The sequence below is a fragment of the Leiobunum rupestre genome, chromosome 5, assembly GCF_980474605.1.
Source record: "Leiobunum rupestre chromosome 5, qqLeiRupe1.1.hap1, whole genome shotgun sequence".
Taxonomy (NCBI): domain Eukaryota; kingdom Metazoa; phylum Arthropoda; class Arachnida; order Opiliones; family Sclerosomatidae; genus Leiobunum; species Leiobunum rupestre.
The window spans coordinates 70,151,109-70,173,318 of record NC_143388.1 but is presented as its reverse complement, the minus strand read 5'-3'; the positions used below and the strand labels follow the sequence as shown (position 1 = coordinate 70,173,318).

The 22,210-nt window shown below is 31.4% G+C and overlaps 4 non-coding genes across 4 annotated transcripts; all 4 read right to left on the bottom strand.

Annotated features, from left to right (window-relative positions):
• Positions 1-5,568: 5,568 nt before the first annotated feature.
• TRNAL-CAG (transfer RNA leucine (anticodon CAG)) lies at positions 5,569-5,652 on the bottom strand. Its single transcript has one exon. It is a non-coding gene; the product is annotated as a tRNA-Leu (tRNA).
• A 3,274-nt stretch (positions 5,653-8,926) lies between these two features.
• Positions 8,927-9,010, bottom strand: TRNAL-CAG (transfer RNA leucine (anticodon CAG)). The gene has a single exon. It is a non-coding gene; the product is annotated as a tRNA-Leu (tRNA).
• A 1,405-nt stretch (positions 9,011-10,415) lies between these two features.
• On the bottom strand, positions 10,416-10,499 carry TRNAL-CAG (transfer RNA leucine (anticodon CAG)). Its single transcript has one exon. It is a non-coding gene; the product is annotated as a tRNA-Leu (tRNA).
• Positions 10,500-13,595: 3,096 nt separating this feature from the next.
• Positions 13,596-13,679, bottom strand: TRNAL-CAG (transfer RNA leucine (anticodon CAG)). The gene has a single exon. It is a non-coding gene; the product is annotated as a tRNA-Leu (tRNA).
• Between the last annotated feature and the right edge of the window lie 8,531 nt (positions 13,680-22,210).

The window sequence follows — 22,210 nt, the reverse complement described above, 5'->3', positions numbered from 1 at the left end:
TATATAGCCTTTGGTGGCTGTGAAACAAGGTCTCATATAAATTTTTAATACAGATATGTTAAACAGAGGCACACTTATGAGTAACTATGTCACATATGATACTATTAAACTAAAACATTTACGCTAGTAATAACAATACTGTACTAATTCACTACCATTTCACTAGTATTATTATCTATACACTCTTTTTAGAAACTTTTGCTGGGCGCCGCCATTATCGTACAGACAACCAACGAGCCAGCCCTCTACCGCATAAATTCCATCCCCCCCCCCCCAAATCCGGTTTTTCTACGCGCATTTAAGTCCATTATCACAAATTATTTTATCTTTGTATCAAAGGAATTTTTAAAATGTAATAGAATAGTTATTGCTGAATGCAGCCAATGCAGCTGATACGTTTCTGTACTTATTACAAAATACGAGGCGAGGCAACTTCAAAGCCGTTTTCGTTTCTATCTCTCCTATCCCAGCTATCTGCTGCAGAAAATCTTGGTGCGCGCGGTGCAGTGGTGCCAGATCTTTTGGAAATTATTAATTATTTTTAATTTTATAACGCTAGTACGGTGCACCCAACAGCCTAGGAATCGTAGCACTACCAAAAGAAAAATCTATGTAGTTTAGATCTCAAAACGTAATTATTATACTTTAATAATGGAAATTAATTCGGCGGCGAAATGAAAATGTTTCGGCGGCGGCGGCGCCGCCGAAATTAAATTTATCGGCGGCGGCGGCGTTTCGGCGTTATCTAAATAATCGGCGGCGGCGGCGTTTGATCGGCGGCGCTATCCTCTAGTTACACTTCGGGATGACTCCTTGTTAGTGGCACTATCTAATCGGTTGCTGCTCTTTAGAATCTCCCTCACTGCCAAACACTGCCTTAAACCAACAAATACGAGACAGGACACTCAATAAGGAGCTAAATTAGCTAAGCAACGTCAAAAACCATAATTGGCAGAGTTTATTAACTTTCAATGAATAGAGTAGTATCACCTCGTAGCTTTGGCCATGGCCGCCATTTTAGGCGCGATTTTTTTCTCTATAGGAAAAAGCATGGGTGACGTTGCGTGATGTAGCACTGGTACTACTCTATACTCATATGAAGTAGAAAATTATCTAATTTTAAAATTTTCGGAAAATTTCAAATAAAAAATTGATTTGGGGGTGACACCCGACCGTGAAAAAAATAAAACTTACACAAACTAGAGACTAGTAAGTAACACACCATGATATCCGCCCTAGGTGTCACCCATGCTAGCTACGCCACTGTCGATTCGTTTCCCAGTAGAGTCCCTCCGATTTGGAAGAGTCAATGCAAACGCGGTATTCATAAAATTGGGCTTCACAGAAAGTGAAAGATATCACCTTTAAAGTTTAATAATGGTACACATGAGTTTGGTATCTTCCTTCAGAACCATAGATTCAACTTCATTTAAGATTTCTGATAAAATATGTCTTTTACTTCAAATTCAGAACATATTGTGGTATTTCCAAGTTTCTGTAGTCTTTTTTTCCACAACTTTCGATACATGATTACTTTCATAAAGCTTTTTAATCTTTTTACGGATTTCTTTTCAATTACACTCCAAATTAATCGACTGAAACCGTGTTTAACTAAGACGTCCATTGGAAAATTCCGCCATAAAACGGAGATAGCCAAGACGAGCCTAGCGGAAGAAATTCACAAAGTTATTTCAAAACTTGACCAGTAGGCGGCGATATTTTCTGATAAATTTAAAACAACGCAGGAAGCTTAAAGACGAAATATAAAAACATTCAAATATTGTAACCGTCGAAAACTGGGTGTAGAGGAAATCCATTGAGTTGGGAATAAATAGAGGTACAACTAAATCTGGCCGGCGCGGGACCAATTTCGTTCAATAAGGAGACCTTATCAACTTTCTCGTTCTACCGTGGCGGCATCTGTCTCTAGTGGTGGCAACTATAATGCAATTGAATTTTATCGCGAATCTGATTCGAAATTGAAATGTATGATTACTCGTAACAAACAAACCTTTGAAGTTGTTTAAAAATAATTTAATTTTGTCAACACGATCCTTTTTAACTCAAGTTACGGTGAGTTAGCTAATAATTATTTTTTTTAGCCATATAACTTTAAAAAATATAGATGGCGCTACTGCCTAATTATAAAGATGAATTTTGTACAGTCTTATCAGAACAGGTCCCGCGTAACCATGGCAACCAAAATCGTAATTGTAATTCTAGCAGTATAATTCCCAATTCAATGAGGAAATCTTAGAGGGAAGGGACACCGTGATTGGGTTGCTTTAGATCGTAGTACACGCATGCGCATTTTATGTTTTTATTTTATTAAACATGGCTGCCCTTCAAAACATATTCACGAAAGGATCTTAGTCATTGATCTCTTTTATTTGTTTGGAAACTTCAATGGATTATCGATAATTATTTTCAATAAACTGAAATAGACAGAAAACCATCATGTATCAAAATAAATCTGTTAAAAGCTAGGAGCAACAAACACAACACCCCACACAAGGAGAACGCGTAAGCGCGACTTCATCGCACATTATTTTATATTTATTTCGACATGGTTCTTCTCTTGCCCGAGAAGCAGAGTTCGGTCCCGTTCTGTACCGTTCTGTCCTTTTGGGGCTCTGTCTCTTGGTTTTGTTCGGATTATTGGGGGGCGGGGTTGAAACAAAAAGCAACTGGTGACCTCCCATTTTACCTAGGTCATTGGTGTATTTAAGACTCGTGTCTAGTCATGCGGTGGTGACGTTGTCCGATTTACGAAAGGTCGCTTGGGGTTGCGGGGGGGGGGGGGATACCAGGGAGTCTTGAGGTTACCTTCTTTTTGTCTCCAAGAGGAAATGTCCAGGCGCCCTCGCGACCCTATGGCGGCAACCTTGGAAAACGTCCGCTTTTCTTGGGATCTTGCTACCTGATAGTTAATATGAAGCTTGTGGACTTGAAATGATTTCATGGGATCGCTGTGAGCTGATGGAGCTTTACTGGTTTAGTTCGGAAAGTTTTAGGGAAAGTCTGGGCTGGGAAAGTTCGCTGAATGTATTGCACCATGGTCTTGTGACCGAGAGAAAAACACTTTAATTAGCGAGGGATTAATTTTAGTATTGTTGAAGGCAGGGATTTAGTTTATAATTTATTTTAAGAGAACGATTTAATTGATTATCTTAATTTTATATTTTATCGTGGGGTTTGATCGAGTTCTATAAGGCTTATAAAAAATAATTAATTTGTATGTATGGTTCAAAAGTTATTTAAGTTTTTAGTTTATCATTAAATTATATTTATATTTAACACTGGGATTAGTTTCATTAAATAGAGCTCGGAATTCTAAGATATTTGATGTAGGGGGCTTCAAGAATACTTAACAAAAACTGTAAATTTAGAGGGTCAAGAGTGCGGGGAAAACGTAATAACAAAAGTAAATAAAACACAGAAAATAAAAAAAGGTAGTATGCGGGGGAAAGTGAACCTGAAGGGTTACACGGTCTTGGCCAACAAGTATTTATTCAACTGGAAGCGATCTTGGCCAACAAGTAATTATTCCACTGGTAGTTTTTACAACAAGTATTTATTCCATTGGTAGTCTTTTTAACAAGTATAGTCTTCGCAACAACTATTTATTCAACTGGTAGCGGTCTTGGCAAACATGTTGTTATTCCACTGGTAATCTTGATGACAACAAGCATTTATTCTACCAGTTTCCAAATCGAAAAACAAGCGTCGTCTGCTTGGAGGAAAATTTCTTCTCGTATCCCCATTGACGCGTGCCTAATAAATGAATTTGAAAACAATTTGCACAATACTATAATGATCATCCATTGTATATTATTATTATTCTTATAAATTTATTAAGTAAATTTTATTTCCTTCGAGAATATTTAATGGGAAATTAAGTATTCAAATTTAGCGAGCATTTCCATTCATTCCTTCGCTTAATTGTGGCCTAAAACGGTTACATTTCCTCGACATCTGGTGTTCCCCATTAAATGACGCTCATAAATTTTCGTCTAACTAGATTATCCGTTGACAGGAGAAGCGAAGAAAGATATTAGCAACAGACAAAAGAAGGAAAAAAACCGGAAAACAAAAGTATTTCATTCTCATTTTAACTGTATCACGAAGTTGTTGAACAATTTAACGACCATTCAGTATAATAATAAGAATGAATGATTATATTCCCCGACTTAATAATCGCGGGATGATATCGTATATTTGCGTAACAATTAGAAGGTGCGACGAGAGACAATCGAGAAAAAAATAGTCGCCGTTAATTAAGCTTTTTCCCATTATAAATAATTTGTATTCCGCGAGTCGTTTCCTCATTGTACAATTTCGCGATGCTTTCATTATGAAAGGAATGGATATTATTCGGAGCTGAAGAAGACTCAATTCGAGAGTGTATCTGGTAATTACAATGAAGACTCATTTTTTCGTATTAACATATTTACACGCCACGTTCTTAATCGAACCAGTAATTAACTTATGAATGATTACTTTTAAAGATATATTTTATATTTCCGTGGCGAAAGTGTTCAAATAGCGTATTAAGAGTTTTTGAATTTTAAATTTAGTAATGCAGCTCCACCAATCGAATGCGACACAATATATTTTTTAAATTGGTTGAATGAGTGATTTTGGAATATATCTGTGTTTTCTATATATTTGGCCTAGTTAACTGTAACTACTATCATAGCCAACTAAATTATACAAAGCCCGTGCGCTGTCAAATTTATCCTATTTATTTTGGACCTTTTAAGAACGCCAACGATTTCCGGTTATCCCAATGATGTCACAGCATTACTCAAAAGCGCGGTTCATGTTAAACGAGTATTGAAGAATCAGAAATTTTTAAGTAAGTTTAGATTATTATAATTGATATTATTGTAAATGACAATCATTGATATGTGAAGAATTCATGTTTCTTTATGATTATACAAATAGTTGGTTTGATTATTAGTATATTAGAAAGAAGCATGAAATAAAGTTAGGCCTAATGTAGGAATCTATAATGTATTTTTTTATTTTGTATAATTTAGTTGGCTATTCTACTATGGAACTCTAAATATTTTTTTGTGTTTATGTGTTTTGTTCTCACCCGATGTAAGATTCTAGATTTCAAAAAGTTTTTCTTTGCTGAATAGTTTTTTAACACATTTTAAATAAAACCTTCATATATGCATGTATAATTTTATTTCGTTTGCTGAATAGTTCTTTTTGTTAAACTTAAAAAAATCATTTACATATAGATTATACGGAATGTTTTTTAATTAATTTTTCTTTGCTGAAATAAACATATATGTGTTGATTTATGTACATCATACTTGTTGTTTTGCAGGAATTAAACACGAATTGAATTGATGTGAATTATGTGATATATCTTCAGTACAAAACATACATATGAAAGGGTAGTTCATCTTGGCATTAGCCAAGTTAAAACATTCTTCGTCGTTTGGCCAAGATCAAATTGTTCGTTCTATTTTCATAAAATTAATATGATTTCAGTTTCCTAATTGTGCCTAAGCCTAACTCAATGATCACTTGTAAAATCCAAAAGGAAAACATTGTCAGAAGTGGGATTCGAACCCACGCCTGGAAGACCACACTGCGACCTGAACCCAGCGCCTTAGACCGGTCGGCCATCCTGACTTTAAATAAGGTAAATTTTTAAGCCAAGATTCTTTAAATATGGCAATGTTTGAAAATAAATTATTTTAAATTTGATAGAATAAGTAACATTAAATGATAAGTCTCGATTTCGTGGATATTTTTTGGCCCAACCTTTTCCGACACTGACACTTCTAGTATTCTCTCTTCTTAAAGCAGTAGCGTAGCCAGGATTTTGTTTTTGGGGGGGGGGGACACACCATTGAAAAAAATAAAAAAATAAAAATATTTGTACGTACGACCATACGTTTCGGGGGGGGGGGGGGGTCATGTCTTAAAGGAGCACAATGACGTTGGAAAAACTCAGTTTAAACTTCCTCATAGACCAATTTCCGAATCCGGGAAACTAGCCCTGCAAAAAATGTATACCTGAAGTTCTGAACCATTCCTAACCTAGAATTTCCTTAAAATATAGAAACTAATAAATATAGAAACTTAAAAATATAGAAACTTATAAATACAGAAACTTAAAAATATAGAAACTTATAAATACAGAAACTTATAAATATAGACACTTAAAAATATAGAAACTTATAAATACAGAAACTTATAAATATAAAAACGTATAAATATAGAAACGTATATATATAGAAACTTATAAATATAGAAACTAATAAATATAGAAACTTAAAAATATAGAAACTTATAAATACAGAAACTTATAAATATAAAAACGTATAAATATAGAAACGTATATATATAGAAACTTATAAATATAGAAACTTATAAATATAGAAACATAAATATAGAAACTTATAAATATAGAAACTTATAAATATAGAAACTTATAAATATAGAAACTTATAAATATAGAAACTTATAAATATAGAAACTTATAAATATAGAAACTTATAAATATAGAAACTTATATATATAGAAACTTATAAATATAGAAACTTATAAATATAGAAACTTACAAATATAGAAACTTATAAATAGAGAAACTTATGAATATATAAACTTATAAATATAGCAACTTATATATATAGAAACTTATAAATATAGAAACTTATAAATAAAGAAACATAAATATAGAAACTTGTAAATATAGAAACTTATAAATATAGAAACTTATAAATATAGAAACTTATAAATATAGAAACTTATAAATAAAGAAACATAAATATAGAAACTTATAAATATAGAAACTTATAAATATAGAAACTTCTAAATATAGAAACTTATAAATAAAGAAACTTATAAATATAGAAACTTATAAATATAGAAACTTATAAATATAGAAACTTATAAATATAGAAACTTATAAATATAGAAACTTATAAATATAGAAACTTATAAATATAGAAACTTATAAATATAGAAACTTATAAATAAAGAAACATAAATATAGAAACTTATATATATAGAAACTTATAAATATAGAAACTTATAAATATAGAAACTTATAAATATAGAAACTTATATATATAGAAACTTATAAATATAGAAACTTATAAATATAGAAACTTATAAATATAGAAACTTACAAATATAGAAACTTATAAATAGAGAAACTTATGAATATATAAACTTATAAATATAGCAACTTATATATATAGAAACTTATAAATATAGAAACTTATAAATAAAGAAACATAAATATAGAAACTTGTAAATATAGAAACTTATAAATATAGAAACTTATAAATATAGAAACTTATAAATATAGAAACTTATATATATAGAAACTTATAAATATAGAAACTTATAAATAAAGAAACATAAATATAGAAACTTATAAATATAGAAACTTATAAATATAGAAACTTCTAAATATAGAAACTTATAAATAAAGAAACTTATAAATATAGAAACTTATAAATATAGAAACTTATAAATATAGAAACTTATAAATATAGAAACTTATAAATATAGAAACTTATAAATATAGAAACTTATAAATATAGAAACTTATAAATATAGAAACTTATAAATATAGAAACTTATAAATATAGAAACTTACAAATATAGAAACTTATAAATAGAGAAACTTATGAATATATAAACTTATAAATATAGAAACTTATAAATATAGAAACTTATAAATAAAGAAACATAAATATAGAAACTTATAAATATAGAAACTTATAAATATAGAAACTTATAAATATAGAAACTTATAAATATAGAAATTTATAAATATAGAAACTTATAAATATAGAAACTTCTAAATATAGAAACTTATAAATAAAGAAACTTATAAATATAGAAACTTATAAATATAGAAACTTATAAATATAGAAACTTATAAATATAGAAACTTATAAATATAGAAACTTATAAATATAGAAACTTATAAATATAGAAACTTATAAATATAGAAACTTATAAATATAGAAACTTATAAATATAGAAACTTATAAATATAGAAACTTATAAATATAGGAACTTATAAATATAGAAACTTATAAATATAGGAACTTATAAATAAAGAAACATAAATATAGAAACTTATATATATAGAAACTTATAAATATAGAAACTTATAAATATAGAAACTTATAAATATAAAAACTTATATATATAGAAACTTATAAATATAGAAACTTATAAATATATAAACTTATAAATATAGAAACTTACAAATATAGAAACTTATAAATAGAGAAACTTATGAATATATAAACTTATAAATATAGCAACTTATATATATAGAAACTTATAAATATAGAAACTTATAAATAAAGAAACATAAATATAGAAACTTGTAAATATAGAAACTTATAAATATAGAAACTTATAAATATAGAAACTTATAAATATAGAAACTTATATATATAGAAACTTATAAATATAGAAACTTATAAATAAAGAAACATAAATATAGAAACTTATAAATATAGAAACTTATAAATATAGAAACTTCTAAATATAGAAACTTATAAATAAAGAAACTTATAAATATAGAAACTTATAAATATAGAAACTTATAAATATAGAAACTTATAAATATAGAAACTTATAAATATAGAAACTTATAAATATAGAAACTTATAAATATAGAAACTTATAAATATAGAAACTTATAAATAAAGAAACATAAATATAGAAACTTATAAATATAGAAACTTATAAATATAGGAACTTATAAATATAGAAACTTATAAATATAGGAACTTATAAATATAGAAACATAAATATAGAAACTATAAAAAATTTATCTCATTATTCATAGAAAAAGAGTGTATCTGAGATTTGACATGTAACCTGAAATTTAATTCTACTGTACACCTTGAAGAAAATAAAAAAATTAAATTGTCAGAAATGGGATTCGAACCCACGCCTGGAAAACCAGACAGCGACCTGAACGCAGCGCCTTAGACCACTCGGCCATCCTGACTCTGAAATAATGTTAATTTTGAAGCCAAGATTCTTTAAATATGGCAACGTTTGAAAATAAATTATTTTAAATTTAATAGAATAAGTAACATTAAATGATAAGTCTCGATTACGCGGATATTTTTTGGCCCAACTTTTTTCGACACTGACACTTCTAGTATTCTCTCTTCTTAAAGCAGTAGCGTAGCCAGGATTTTGTTTTTAGGGGGGGGGGGGGGGCACACCATTGAAAAAAAAATAAAAAAAATAAAAATATTTGTACGAACGACCATACGTTTCGGGGGGGGGGTCATGTCTTAAAGGAGCACAATGACGTTGGAAAAACTCAGTTTAAACTTCCTCATAGACTAATTTCCGAATCCGGGAAACTAGCCCTGCAAAAAATGTATACCTGAAGTTCTGAACCATTCCTAACCTAGAATTTCCTTAAAATATAGAAACTAATAAATATAGAAACTTAAAAATATAGAAACTTATAAATACAAAAACTTATAAATATAGACACTTAAAAATATAGAAACTTATAAATACAGAAACTTATAGATATAAAAACGTATAAATATAGAAACGTATATATATAGAAACTTATAAATATAGAAACTTATAAATATAGAAACATAAATATAGAAACTTATAAATATAGAAACTTATAAATATAGAAACTTATAAATATAGAAACTTATAAATATAGAAACTTATAAATATAGAAACTTACAAATATAGAAACTTATAAATAGAGAAACTTATGAAAATATAAATTTATAAATATAGAAACTTATATATATAGAAACTTATAAATATAGAAACTTATAAATAAAGAAACATAAATATAGAAACTTATAAATATAGAAACTTATAAATATAGAAACTTATAAATATAGAAACTTATAAATATAGAAACTTATAAATATAGAAACTTATAAATATAGAAACTTATAAATAAAGAAACATAAATATAGAAACTTATAAATATAGAAACTTATAAATATAGAAACTTATAAATATAGAAACTTATAAATATAGAAACTTATAAATATAGAAACTTATAAATATAGAAACTTATAAATATAGAAACTTATAAATATAGAAACTTCTAAATATAGAAACTTATAAATAAAGAAACTTATAAATATCGAAACTTATAAATATAGAAACTTATAAATATAGAAACTTATAAATATAGAAACTTATAAATATAGAAACTTATAAATATAGAAACTTATAAATATAGGAACTTATAAATATAGAAACTTATAAATATAGGAACTTATAAATATAGAAACATAAATATAGAAACTATAAAAAATTTATCTCATTATTCATAGAAAAAGAGTGTATCTGAGATTTGACACGTAACCTGAAATTTAATTCTACTGTACACCTTGAAGAAAATAAAAAAATTAAATTGTCAGAAGTGGGATTCGAACCCACGCCTGGAAAACCAGACTGCAACCTGAACGCAGCGCCTTAGACCGCTCGGCCATCCTGACTTTCAAATAACGTAAATTTTGAAGCCAAGATTCTTTAAATATGGCAACGTTTGAAAATAAATTATTTTAAATTTAATAGAATAAGTAACATTAAATGATAAGTCTCGATTACGCGGATATTTTTTGGCCCAACCTTTTCCGACACTGACACTTCTAGTATTCTCTCTTCTTAAAGCAGTAGCGTAGCCAGGATTTTGTTTGGGGGGGGGGCACACTATTGAAAAAAAAGTAAACAAATAAAAATATTTGTACGTACGACCATACGTTTCGGGGGGGGGGGGTCATGTGCCAACTACGCCACTGTCTTAAAGAAGCACAATGACGTTGGAAAAACTAAGTTTAAACTTCCTCATAGACCAATTTCCGAATCCGGGAAACTAGCCCTGCAAAAAATTTATACCTGAAGTTCTGAACCATTCCTAACCTAGAATTTCCTTAAAATATAGAAACTAATAAATATAGACACTTAAAAATATACAAACTTATAAATACAGAAACTTATAAATATAAAAACTTATAAATATAGAAACGTATAGAAACTTATAAATATAGAAACTTATAAATATAGAAACTTATAAATATAGAAACTTACAAATATAGAAACTTATAAATAGAGAAACTTGTGAATATATAAACTTATAAATATAGAAACTTATATATATAGAAACTTATAAATATAGAAACTTATAAATATAGAAACATAAATATAGAAACTTATAAATATGGAAACTTATAAATATAGAAACTTATAAATATAGAAACTTATAAATATAGAAACTTATAAATATAGAAACTTATAAATATAGAAAATTATAAATATAGAAACTTATAAATATAGAAACTTATAAATATAGAAACTTATAAATATAGAAACTTATAAATATAGAAACTTTTAATAGAATAGAATAGAATAGAATAGGAGTTTATTGTGCAATAAAACAGTTTTACAAAAACCAGCAAGTTATTACACAGTCGTCACTAAATACAAAAACCATTCAATTAAATTAAGTTAAGCCACTTGTTTTTGTAGTGTCGTATATATCATATTACATGAAAATAAATAAAATTATAAAATTAAAAAATATATATATATTGTAAGGTTCACCCTAACTTTTCTAAAACTATTCGGTTATTTTTTAGTATAGCTTTGTTGAACAAATCATTTTTATTGCCATATACGTTAAAATTATTTATTATTCTATTAACGGCTCGACAGTTTTTCTCATGAGTATAAAATAAATTTCTTTTTCTAGAGCAATGGCTGCCGCAATTAAAATTGAGAGATTGCAAAAGTAAAGGACAAGTAATTTTATGATTAATTAAGCGGTGGAGAAATTTTATGTCAACTTTGATTAGGGATTGTTTAACATTGTCCAGATTTGAATTAGTATAATAATCAGAAATTTTAAAAGTTTTGTAAAGATAAGAAAATGTTTTAAAAATAGTTTCGACCTTCTTGATGTTAGAATCGCAGGGGTCGGCATAAATTATTGAGCCGTAGAGTATACAAGATTTTACTAAAGAGTTAAATAATGTTAAAAAGCACAAATGCGAACTTAGTACACGAGAAATTCGATAAGATGCACCTAAAAGTCTATTTGCTTTTGCGACGGTTTGACTGATATGTTCACTGTAAAATAACTTACTGTCGAAATGTACCCGAGGTCCTTAACTGTTTTGGCCCTAGTCAGAAGAATGCCATCTATTTTGTAGTCGAAAAAGACCGGATTGGTTTTTCTGGTAAACGTCACTACGACGGTTTTCGCTGCATTTATTGGAATGTTGTTTTGGCTGCACCATATATATAGTTGATCCAGGTCTTGCTGAAGGAGTTGACAGTCCAAGAAATGGTTAATTTCTTTAGCAAATTTATGGTCGTCAGCCAGCTGAAAAATTCTCGACCATTTTACACTGGGCGGTATATCATGAATATAAACGTTTAAAAGTAGAGGCCCTAATGACGACCCCTGTGGGACGCCACAGGTGACGTCATAGGTGACGTCAGTAATTTGGCCATTGCATTTTAAAACGTTCAATCGATTTGATAGGTAATCATGACACCAGCGTAGAATAGAGCCAGATAGACCATGGTTTGCAACTTCTCTATAAGGCGTGGGTGGGACACCCTATCAAATATAGAAACTTATAAATATAGAAACTTATAAATATAGAAACTTATAAATATAGAAACTTATATATATAGAAACTTATAAATATAGAAACTTATAAATATAGAAACTTATAAATATAGAAACTTACAAATATAGAAACTTATAAATAGAGAAACTTATGAATATATAAACTTATAAATATAGAAACTTAAATATATAGAAACTTATAAATATAGAAACTTATAAATAGAGAAACTTATGAATATATAAACTTATAAATATAGAAACTTATATATATAGAAACTTATAAATATAGAAACTTATAAATATAGAAACTTATAAATATAGAAACATAAATATAGAAACTTATAAATATAGAAACTTATGAATATATAAACTTATAAATATAGAAACTTATATATATAGAAACTTATAAATATAGAAACTTATGAATATATAAACTTATAAATATAGAAACTTATATATATAGAAACTTATAAATATAGAAACTTATAAATATAGAAACTTATAAATATAGAAACTTATAAATATAGAAACTTATAAATATAGAAACTTAAAAATATAGAAACTTATAAATATAGAAACTTATAAATATAGAAACTTATAAAAATAGAAACTTATAAATATAGAAACTTATAAATATAGGAACTTAAAAATATAGAAACTTATAAATATAGAAACTTATAAATATAGAAACTTATAAATATAGAAACTTATAAATATAGAAACTTATAAATATAGAAACTTATAAATATAGAAACTTATAAATATAGAAACTTAAAAATATAGAAACTTATAAATATAGAAACTTATAAATATAGGAACTTATAAATATAGCAACATAAATATAGAAACTATAAAAAATTTATCTCATTATTCATAGAAAAAGAGTGTATCTGAGATTTGACACGTAACCTGAAATTTAATTCTACTGTACACCTTGAAGAAAATAAAAAAATTAAACTGTCAGAAGTGGGATTCGAACCCACGCCTGGAAAACCAGACTGCGACCTGAACGCAGCGCCTTAGACCGCTCGGCCATCCTGACATACTAATTTCGTCAAAGATTATTTATTCGCATTCGCTAGCATCTTTTCCCTTATCATTGAACGAAGGGCAAACATAAGCTTGAAGTAATATTATCAGAGTTTCATCTACTATATATTTCTTAATGTCGGTCTGTGTGTGTTGAAAAGATAAAACGACGCAAACTTCTGACCGTAAATGCATCTACCCTGCGTAGACTATCGGGCGTATTTTTTTAGCAATATTCCCGATTGTTTTTAAGACAACAGTGCTAAAATCTTGTATATAACAGTATAGTGTTATTGATCAAGTGTGATTTTCATTAACCGCGTTATCTGGAGTTGTCCACTAGCATTTTAACTCTAATATGTATTTATTGTAAATATGTTAATATAATAATAAACCAGTTTTCGTTTCTTTAACTATCGTCTCCGTCATTGAAGCTTGACTGACTACTTCGTTGAATACGAATTTCAACTGGTTAGGGGCCCAGCACGCTTCCACTGCGCAAACGACGATTCGTACGTTTCTTATTGAAGTTAACTGGTGGGAAAACCGCGCATCCTTTTTCTGGTACTCTGTCCACAACGGTGGATCCTGTTCCTGGTTGCCGTTCATGATGGATGGACTAATTTGAACTGAGGTTGACCAGTTGAGCGGTTCCTAGAATTGATGGAGCTGGAAACGACAAGTTAGCGATGCTCTTACGAACCGGGATGTCTTTGGGGTAATCAAGGGTAGTTGCACTGAGCTAAACACGCCTCCAACGTCAAAATCAATGTTGAAAGAGGCTGCTTGGTACTTCCACTCAGGAGCTACGCAGCATATTACGAATGATGCTACGAAGTTCATTAGGTTCCCGAAGTTGAAGACGCCGGAATATATTGAAGTCGGAAACAGAGCCAAAATGCTTGCTGAGGGCGAAGGAGACGTTGTAAAGAAGTCATATCAGGCGTCTGGTCCGTAAAGGACTTCGCCTGTAACGTTATTTCCCTCAGAAGCACGTTGTGACGCAACCAGAATCTGCAACTTTCGGCTTATTCAAACTCTTGTGGTCTTTACGAACTAGTCCGAGGTTGCAACAGAATTCGTTTTCCGGGAAAAGTTAAGTTCCTATACCGTCTTGATATCGAGGTTGAAGAACCTACGAAAATAGGATATGTCGGGGTAGATCCAAAGAATACGAAGAAAGCTGGTCTCCAAGTCTGGCATGAAAGAATGGGTCGTCAAGACAAGCGGCACGTCACCACTATACTGAAGAGCCTTGGATACGAAGTCATCGAGCAGACGTCTGGCAAGCAGTGCGAAGGCTGAATTTACGGCAAGATGGCACGACACAGATTCGGCACTCGAGCAGACTAAGCCACGAAACCGGGAGAGCGTATACATTCAGACCTCTGGGGTCCATCTCCGACACCGTCGATGAAAGGAAAGCCTTACTACTTACTTTACAAGGACGAGTATTCCGGAGATCAAGTCACGTACTTTCTGACGAAGAAATCGGAGGTAGTTGATCACTTCAAGGACTTCCGGGCTATGTGCAAGAATTATGAGCACACCGTACGAGAGTTGGTTACAGACCATGGGACGGAGTACGTAAATGATAAATTCCGTCGTGTAATAACTCAAGAAGTCAGTCTGTAGCATCGCAAGTCCATGCCATATACACCAGAGCAGAATAGGGGAGAGAGTAAACCGCACCATATCATGGAGTCCGTGCGAGCCATGCTACACTCAAAGCTGAATCTACCGCCGAAACTCCAGGCAGAAGCAGTCAACACGACAACGTATATTCTAAACCGCACAGCCTCAACACGAGTTCCTGGGAAGACGCCGTACGGGTTATGGACCGGGAAGCCTACGCCGTCCATAAGCATATGAAGATTTTCGGAGCTGACTGCTACCCCTGTAGCACAGGCGGTCGTATTAGAGTCGGGTTGTAGTCGAAAAGTCGGTTTTAAGTCATTAAAATCATTAACGTTTTAGCGACGAAAATAGGTAGCAACGCATTTAAGACTTTTTGGAGTCGGTATGCCGACTTAAAATTATAGTTCAATTGCCGACTTTAAAACGACTAAATTTTGAAATCTACTATCGGAGCGCCATCTTTGGTTCATTTCGTAACTATTAGGGATAAATTGTTCTCCCGCTTTCGGTTGATTTACACATGCCGTAACGGTTTCTAAATATTTTATATGAAATATTTAACAATTGTATGTAAAACATTTAAATTATCTGCATACAGTATCAAGATAATCTTCTAAGGTATGCTTTTTCATTGACATTTCATTTTAATTTAAGATAATCTTCCAATAAGTGGAGGATTGGAATAGAATATAAATTGGGCCTTGGTTTTCTTTTGTTTACAACGACATACAGGGTGTCTTCATTTAATCGGCCCAGGCATTTGTCTCAAAAACTTTACTTTCTAGAAATGTGAAATTTTCGGAATGTACTCTCTCGGTGGAGATGGATGTTATTTGTGTATTTCAGAAAAATCGTGAAATTTTTCACGGTTTTAGAATTTTTAGTTTTTGAACGCTAGGTGTTAGATGAAAAGTTTCAATGAGTAAGTTATAGAGCATACTCGAAAACATTTAAGGGAGTTGGTGTGGTCAAAATCGTACATTTTGCCACTGAAATAATAGGTCATGAAAAATAACCAGTTGGTACTACCCAAATGTTTTTACGCCTCATGTTATTGTAATGATTGTCTGTGAAAAATCCACATGTTTTGAGCCAAATTATTGTTTTACCTTTTCAAATAAAGTGTTAGAACAAGTGCAATTTTATAAGGAATTACAGTAGGACCCCGCACACGTTTTCTAGGGACAAAAAGTTGGCGTTTTTTATTAAACCTAGAAAAAGTAGTTTTTAGGGTCTTCAAAATGTCTAATTCATGGCAACTGAATTTCCGAAAGCTTTTTTTTGCACTTCTGATTCGTTTACAATGTGGGTCCGTTGTAGTATTTAAAGTGCCACCGCTTTGTTTGATAAACATTATCTTTACGTAATCCGGAAAAAAAGTATTAATCTCCGAGCTGTTGCTTACTTCAAAGGAGACGGCAATGTGAATCCCAGACGTCATAACACTAATATGGAAGACACAGTCGTCGCCTACTTTGTCGCTTACCCTCGAGAAAGTATAAGAATGGCATTCTCCGATTTGGACTTGTCAAAATATTATGTCTGGAGTGTCCTTAACCACCATAAATTTAACCCATTCCGTGCCACGCTCCACCAAGCACTTCACGATGGTGATCAGCGCCTTAGGTTGGACTTCGGTAACTGGTTCAGTACCATTGCGGATGCTAACGAAGATTTCCTCCGTTTGATCATGGCGTCCGACGAGTGTTCCTTTGGAAGGGACGGCCCATTTAACCACCAGAATAACCATATGTGTAATTCCTTATAAAATTGCACTTGTTCTAACACCAACATTTTGTCCCTAGAGAACGTGTGCGGGGTCCTACTGTAATTCCTTATAAAATTGCACTTGTTCTAACACTTAATTTGTAAAGGTAAAACATTGATTTGGCTCAAAACACCTTGTTATTTTTCATGACCTATTATTTCAGTGACAAAATGTACGATTTTGACCATACCAACTCCATTTAAGGTTTTCGAGTTTGCTCTAAAACTTACTCATTGAAACTTTTCGTCTACCACCTAGCGTTCAAAAACTAAAAATTCTAAAACCGTGAAATATTTCACAAATAACAACGATCTCCCCCGAGAGAGTACATACTGAAAATTTCACATTTTTAGAAGGTATAGTTTTTGAGAAAAATGCCTGGGCCGATCAAATTAAGACACCCCGTATTGACTAGCAGTGAAGCCACGTTAAAGCAATAAATTATACCAATAAGGTCCAAGCTTTTTTTTACAATGTAGTGACTAGTTAAATTTAATTGATAAGTGTGAATTTGGTTAAATTAATTTTTAAATTTACCTCTAACTGAAAGATTTTTCTATTAAATGCAGAAGCTGTTCACCAATTGCCGTAATATCGTAAAGCTATTTGTCATTGAAGAAGTTATGAAATCTGAGGTAAAACACACATTAGACAGGAACGGGTTCGGGAAGTTAAGAGTTTGGACAAGAATTGTGATCAAAAACAAAACGACGAAGACGAGGGGTGATAACTCTGATTTGAGCTACATGTAAAACTTTTAAGAGAACTGAGTTTTTTGACGATAGCTCTGATATGAATAATGGGAACTACATATTTTATTAACATATAGGGAGTTAACAACTGACATAGGTTTGACGTCATTTTCTAAAATCGGCGCGATTTACACACCATCTCTCGAGGCATCCGCGAACTATATTTCATAATAAAGCTGTAGTCGGCCATATTGGGTAGAAATTATATGTTTACAGTCGGAGCTCTAAAGATGGTTAAAAAATGCGGTGTCAAGGGGTGTAAAAGTGTTTTTGGGGCGATAGATAATGAGAGTAAGATAGGATTTTTCAGGATCCCTCGCGTAGTAAAACACCAAGGTGAAAAAACCGAGGAACTTTCAAAAGAAAGAAATCGTAAATGGCTTAGATTTTTAAGCCTTGCACCTGAAGCCTACAGTGAACATATGAGGATATGCTCAAAACACTTTCTCTCTGGAGGTAAAGGTTAACAAATATTTTGGTTAATTAAATAAGTATTCTAAAATATATCCAACATATTACAGCACCATCGTCATTGTTTGACACTTCTAATCCAGACTGGCTCCCGTCTAGATTCGTAAATGGCAATGAAAAATATGAAAGCGTCAACAGTTCAAAACTGCAACGTTTTGAAAGAAGCTTTAAACGAGCGTGCCCAGAACAACTACCCAACGCTAGAAGAAGAAAAGTCAAAGCTTCACAATTAGATATTTCTAACATAAGCACCAACATCCTCGAAGATAGCGCACTTGGGTTAACATTACAAGAATCGGAGTTAGGAGTTGATACTTCTTTGGTTATGAATAGCACGTTTAATGAAATAAGCTTATATGAAGTTTCGAAATCTCCTTTAAAAAACATTTCCAATGATTTTGGAACGCAAACTTATATGGTACGGAAGGATTTCAGTGCCCAGGTAACGGTTGGAAAAGAAGTGTGCGACTTCAGCGGGCAAACAGATATCACTCCAAAAGCAAGTTCTGATACTCAAACAATGAAAGTTGAAATTATGTAAAATGAAACCCAAACGCTCTTCAGGGTTATTGAAATGTTTGAATTTGAAGCAAGCAAGCTCAAAGTTGAAGAATCTTTCACCGAAGCTGAAAAATTGAAAGCATCAATTAAAGAGGCAGAAGATAAAATTAAAAATTTGTTTGAAGACAATGTTCAGCTAATTTGTAAATTAGAGAAACTTCAAAATGAACTGAACTTAAGAAACTTCGTTCAATCAACATTCGTCAATGATGATTCCCGCACAAGGTTTTTTACCGGACTAGAAACCTACTCAACTCTCTTGACATTGTTTAACGAAATCAAAAGCTACTTGTTTCAAAATTCCAAACTGACCCCTTTCCAGCAGTTAATTTATACTTTGATGAAACTCCGGCTTGGGTCCAGCAACAGAGACCTAGCGTATAGGTTCAACGTTTCCGAAATGACAATATCAAGATTATTTTATAACTGTTTGAATGCGTTATACAAACGTATGACAAAATTTACTCACTGGCCAGATAGAGACGAGCTACAAAAAACAATGCCTATGTGCTTCAGAGATAAATTTGGTCAAAAGGTTGCAGTTATCATCGACTGTTTTGAAGTTTTTTTTAAAAAAACCATCAAATATACTAACAAAAGCCGAAACATGGTCTAGTTACAAGCATCAAAACACAGTAAAATTCCTCATTGGAATAACCCCGCAAGGAACAGTTTGTTATCTTTCTAAAGGATGGGTTGGAAGAGTAAGCGATAAACGCTTAACAGAGAATTGTGGTTTTTTGGATAAGCTCACGCCTGGTGATGTAATTCTCGCAGACCGTGGGTTTACAATCGAAGATTCCGTAGGATTGTATTACGCAACTCTGAAAATTCCGGCATTTCGTGATAGTTGAAAAAAAACAGTTAGATCCCCATAAAGTAGAGTCAACGAGGAAAATAGCAAATGTCCGTATCCATGTTGAAAGGGTGATAGGTACTGTAAGACATAAGTACCCTATTTTATTCTCTAAGGTTCCGATTGAGTTGCTACACACCACAGATGGGGAGAAAGTAGCAACTGTAGATAAAATTCCCGTAGTAGCTAGTAGCTTGCGCTTTAACTAATCTTTGCCAATCAGTTGTGTCATTTGATTAAAATAATTTTCAAAATTAAAATCTTGCTCGTATAACCTGGAGAAATTTGTAAATAAATATCAAGTGATAGTTTTAAACAACTTCATTTTCTTTTATTTTTTACTATGGTTTTTTTACGCTTATTTGATCGATTAACTTTAACACAATCAGGGCAAAACCATTTCCCTTTGGGAACATCATTTACATTTATCTTTAAACACTCTAAATGAAACCAATGCAGTACACAATTTTCAGCATCGCAACCAATCATTTCACCTTCATCATTACCTCCGCAGTAACAGTATGTTAGGGTTTTCTTTGCATTTATTTTATTGGGCGAGTTAAAATATAAAGGATTAGCCTGAGAATTTGTCAATTTATTGGGGGAGATAAAAGATAGAGGATTGGCTTGAGATTTAATCATTTTTGTGGTGAGATAAAAGAAAGGGGATTGGAGGGAGAATTTGGACTAGATGCAACCCTTTGGATGTTGATGGAACGGAGTTATCTAGACTCTTTTTTGTTTTAACAGGCGTACCATATTTTTTCAATGTATCACTAAGAATATTTGTACTGTTACAGATAGGAACATTTGTACTTTTAGAGCTAGGAACATTTGTACTTTTACAGCTAGGAACATTATTATAGGCTTAAAGGCTTTTTCGATTATTTAATTGGTCCTCAGTAAATGGTGAAATACCGTGAATTAAATAATTATAAAGATGCCCATATTCTGTAGGCGGCAAATGTTCAAAACCAAACCCTACACCTCTATGTTCTCCATCCCCATGAACTTGTTTCAAATCGTCTGAATTCATTTTATACGGATCGATATTGTTGATTAATTTCATTTTTTCAAGGTACCTCTTTTTAACATGATCAGGGAGTTCATTGACATAATCTGAAGGAACATCTTCCTTTACTTTCTTAGTCCTACCCATGACTAGGTTATTCAACTTATTCTACGTTTCTACCCAATATGGCGGACACTATAGTTAATACAAATTCACGAGAGATGGCGCCAAAATTGCCAGCGAAAAAAAAACCTCTACGTAATCTTTTGTTTTTTACCCCTCGGATGTTAACTCCCTATCCCTATTGCATCTTTTAACTGTCACCTAACACTATGACTGTAAAGTTCCTTTATTAAAATTATACATATTTGGATATACATGTTCGTTGCCTCATATACACATTAAATACACGAATTATTTAATAAATCTTATATTTTCTATTTGAATAAAAATATTAGTCGAAAGATATGCATTGCGTTTTGTTTACTACTTAATTTAATTTCAACAAAATTTTTTGATATATATAGGAGTGCATGGACTAGCAGGTGTAATGGTGTTTTTTTTTTTTCTATTTTACGTTGATAGAATGCCAATTTTTTTAAATGGTCTATCTCAAGCAATATATCGGACAAACTCGACGACGTTTGGCGATCAGACTAAAAGAACACCAATCCAGTGTAAATAAAAATGAAGTGGCGAAATCCGCCCTAGCGGAACATGTGTTTGACAACCCGACTCACACTATCAACTGGGACGATACCAAATTATTAATTAGGTCTAAAAATCCTTTCTATTTGAATATTATGGAATCTTTTAATATTTATAAAAATAGGAAAAAACTAATTAATAGAGATCTAGGACCGAGTGCGGATATTTTAAAGACTTGGAATTTTTTTGTTGTTTTGACTGATGAACTGTTGCGTCAAATCCCCCCCCCCTTGTGTTTTTTCGTTTTTTAGTTTTATAAAAAAATTTGTGTCATAGTCGAAATGGTGTCGCGCGATTGGAATTTTCATTCATTGGACTTAAAGCGTTTGACAACGGCAGCGTATACGCCATAAGCCGAAACATGTAACGTGGTTTTAAATTTTTTTTAATAAAAACCTCTATAGTGTACTGGTAATCGTTGAATTTGTCAGTTTATTAAAATATCATTGTTTAAATTGGTAGAGATCAGAATTAGAGTTCGTGGCAAAACGGCCCAACGTCGTTTTGGACATATCAATTTATAGTCGGTTTGCTTGTAACTGGATCGGCAACTCAGGCTTTTATAAAAACAGACCAAAGTCGTTTCCTAGTTGGTGACTAGGATTCGATAATGGGAGTGGTCAAGTCTGGCGACTTCGAGTCTGTATGGTCTCAAACAGTCACCAAGAAGTTGGAATGAGAAGATGGACAAGAGTCTAAGTAATAATGGTTTCAAGTCTGTCGATGGAGACCACTGCCTATTTGTCTTGTCAAGTCAGGAAAGATTTCCTGTACGTTG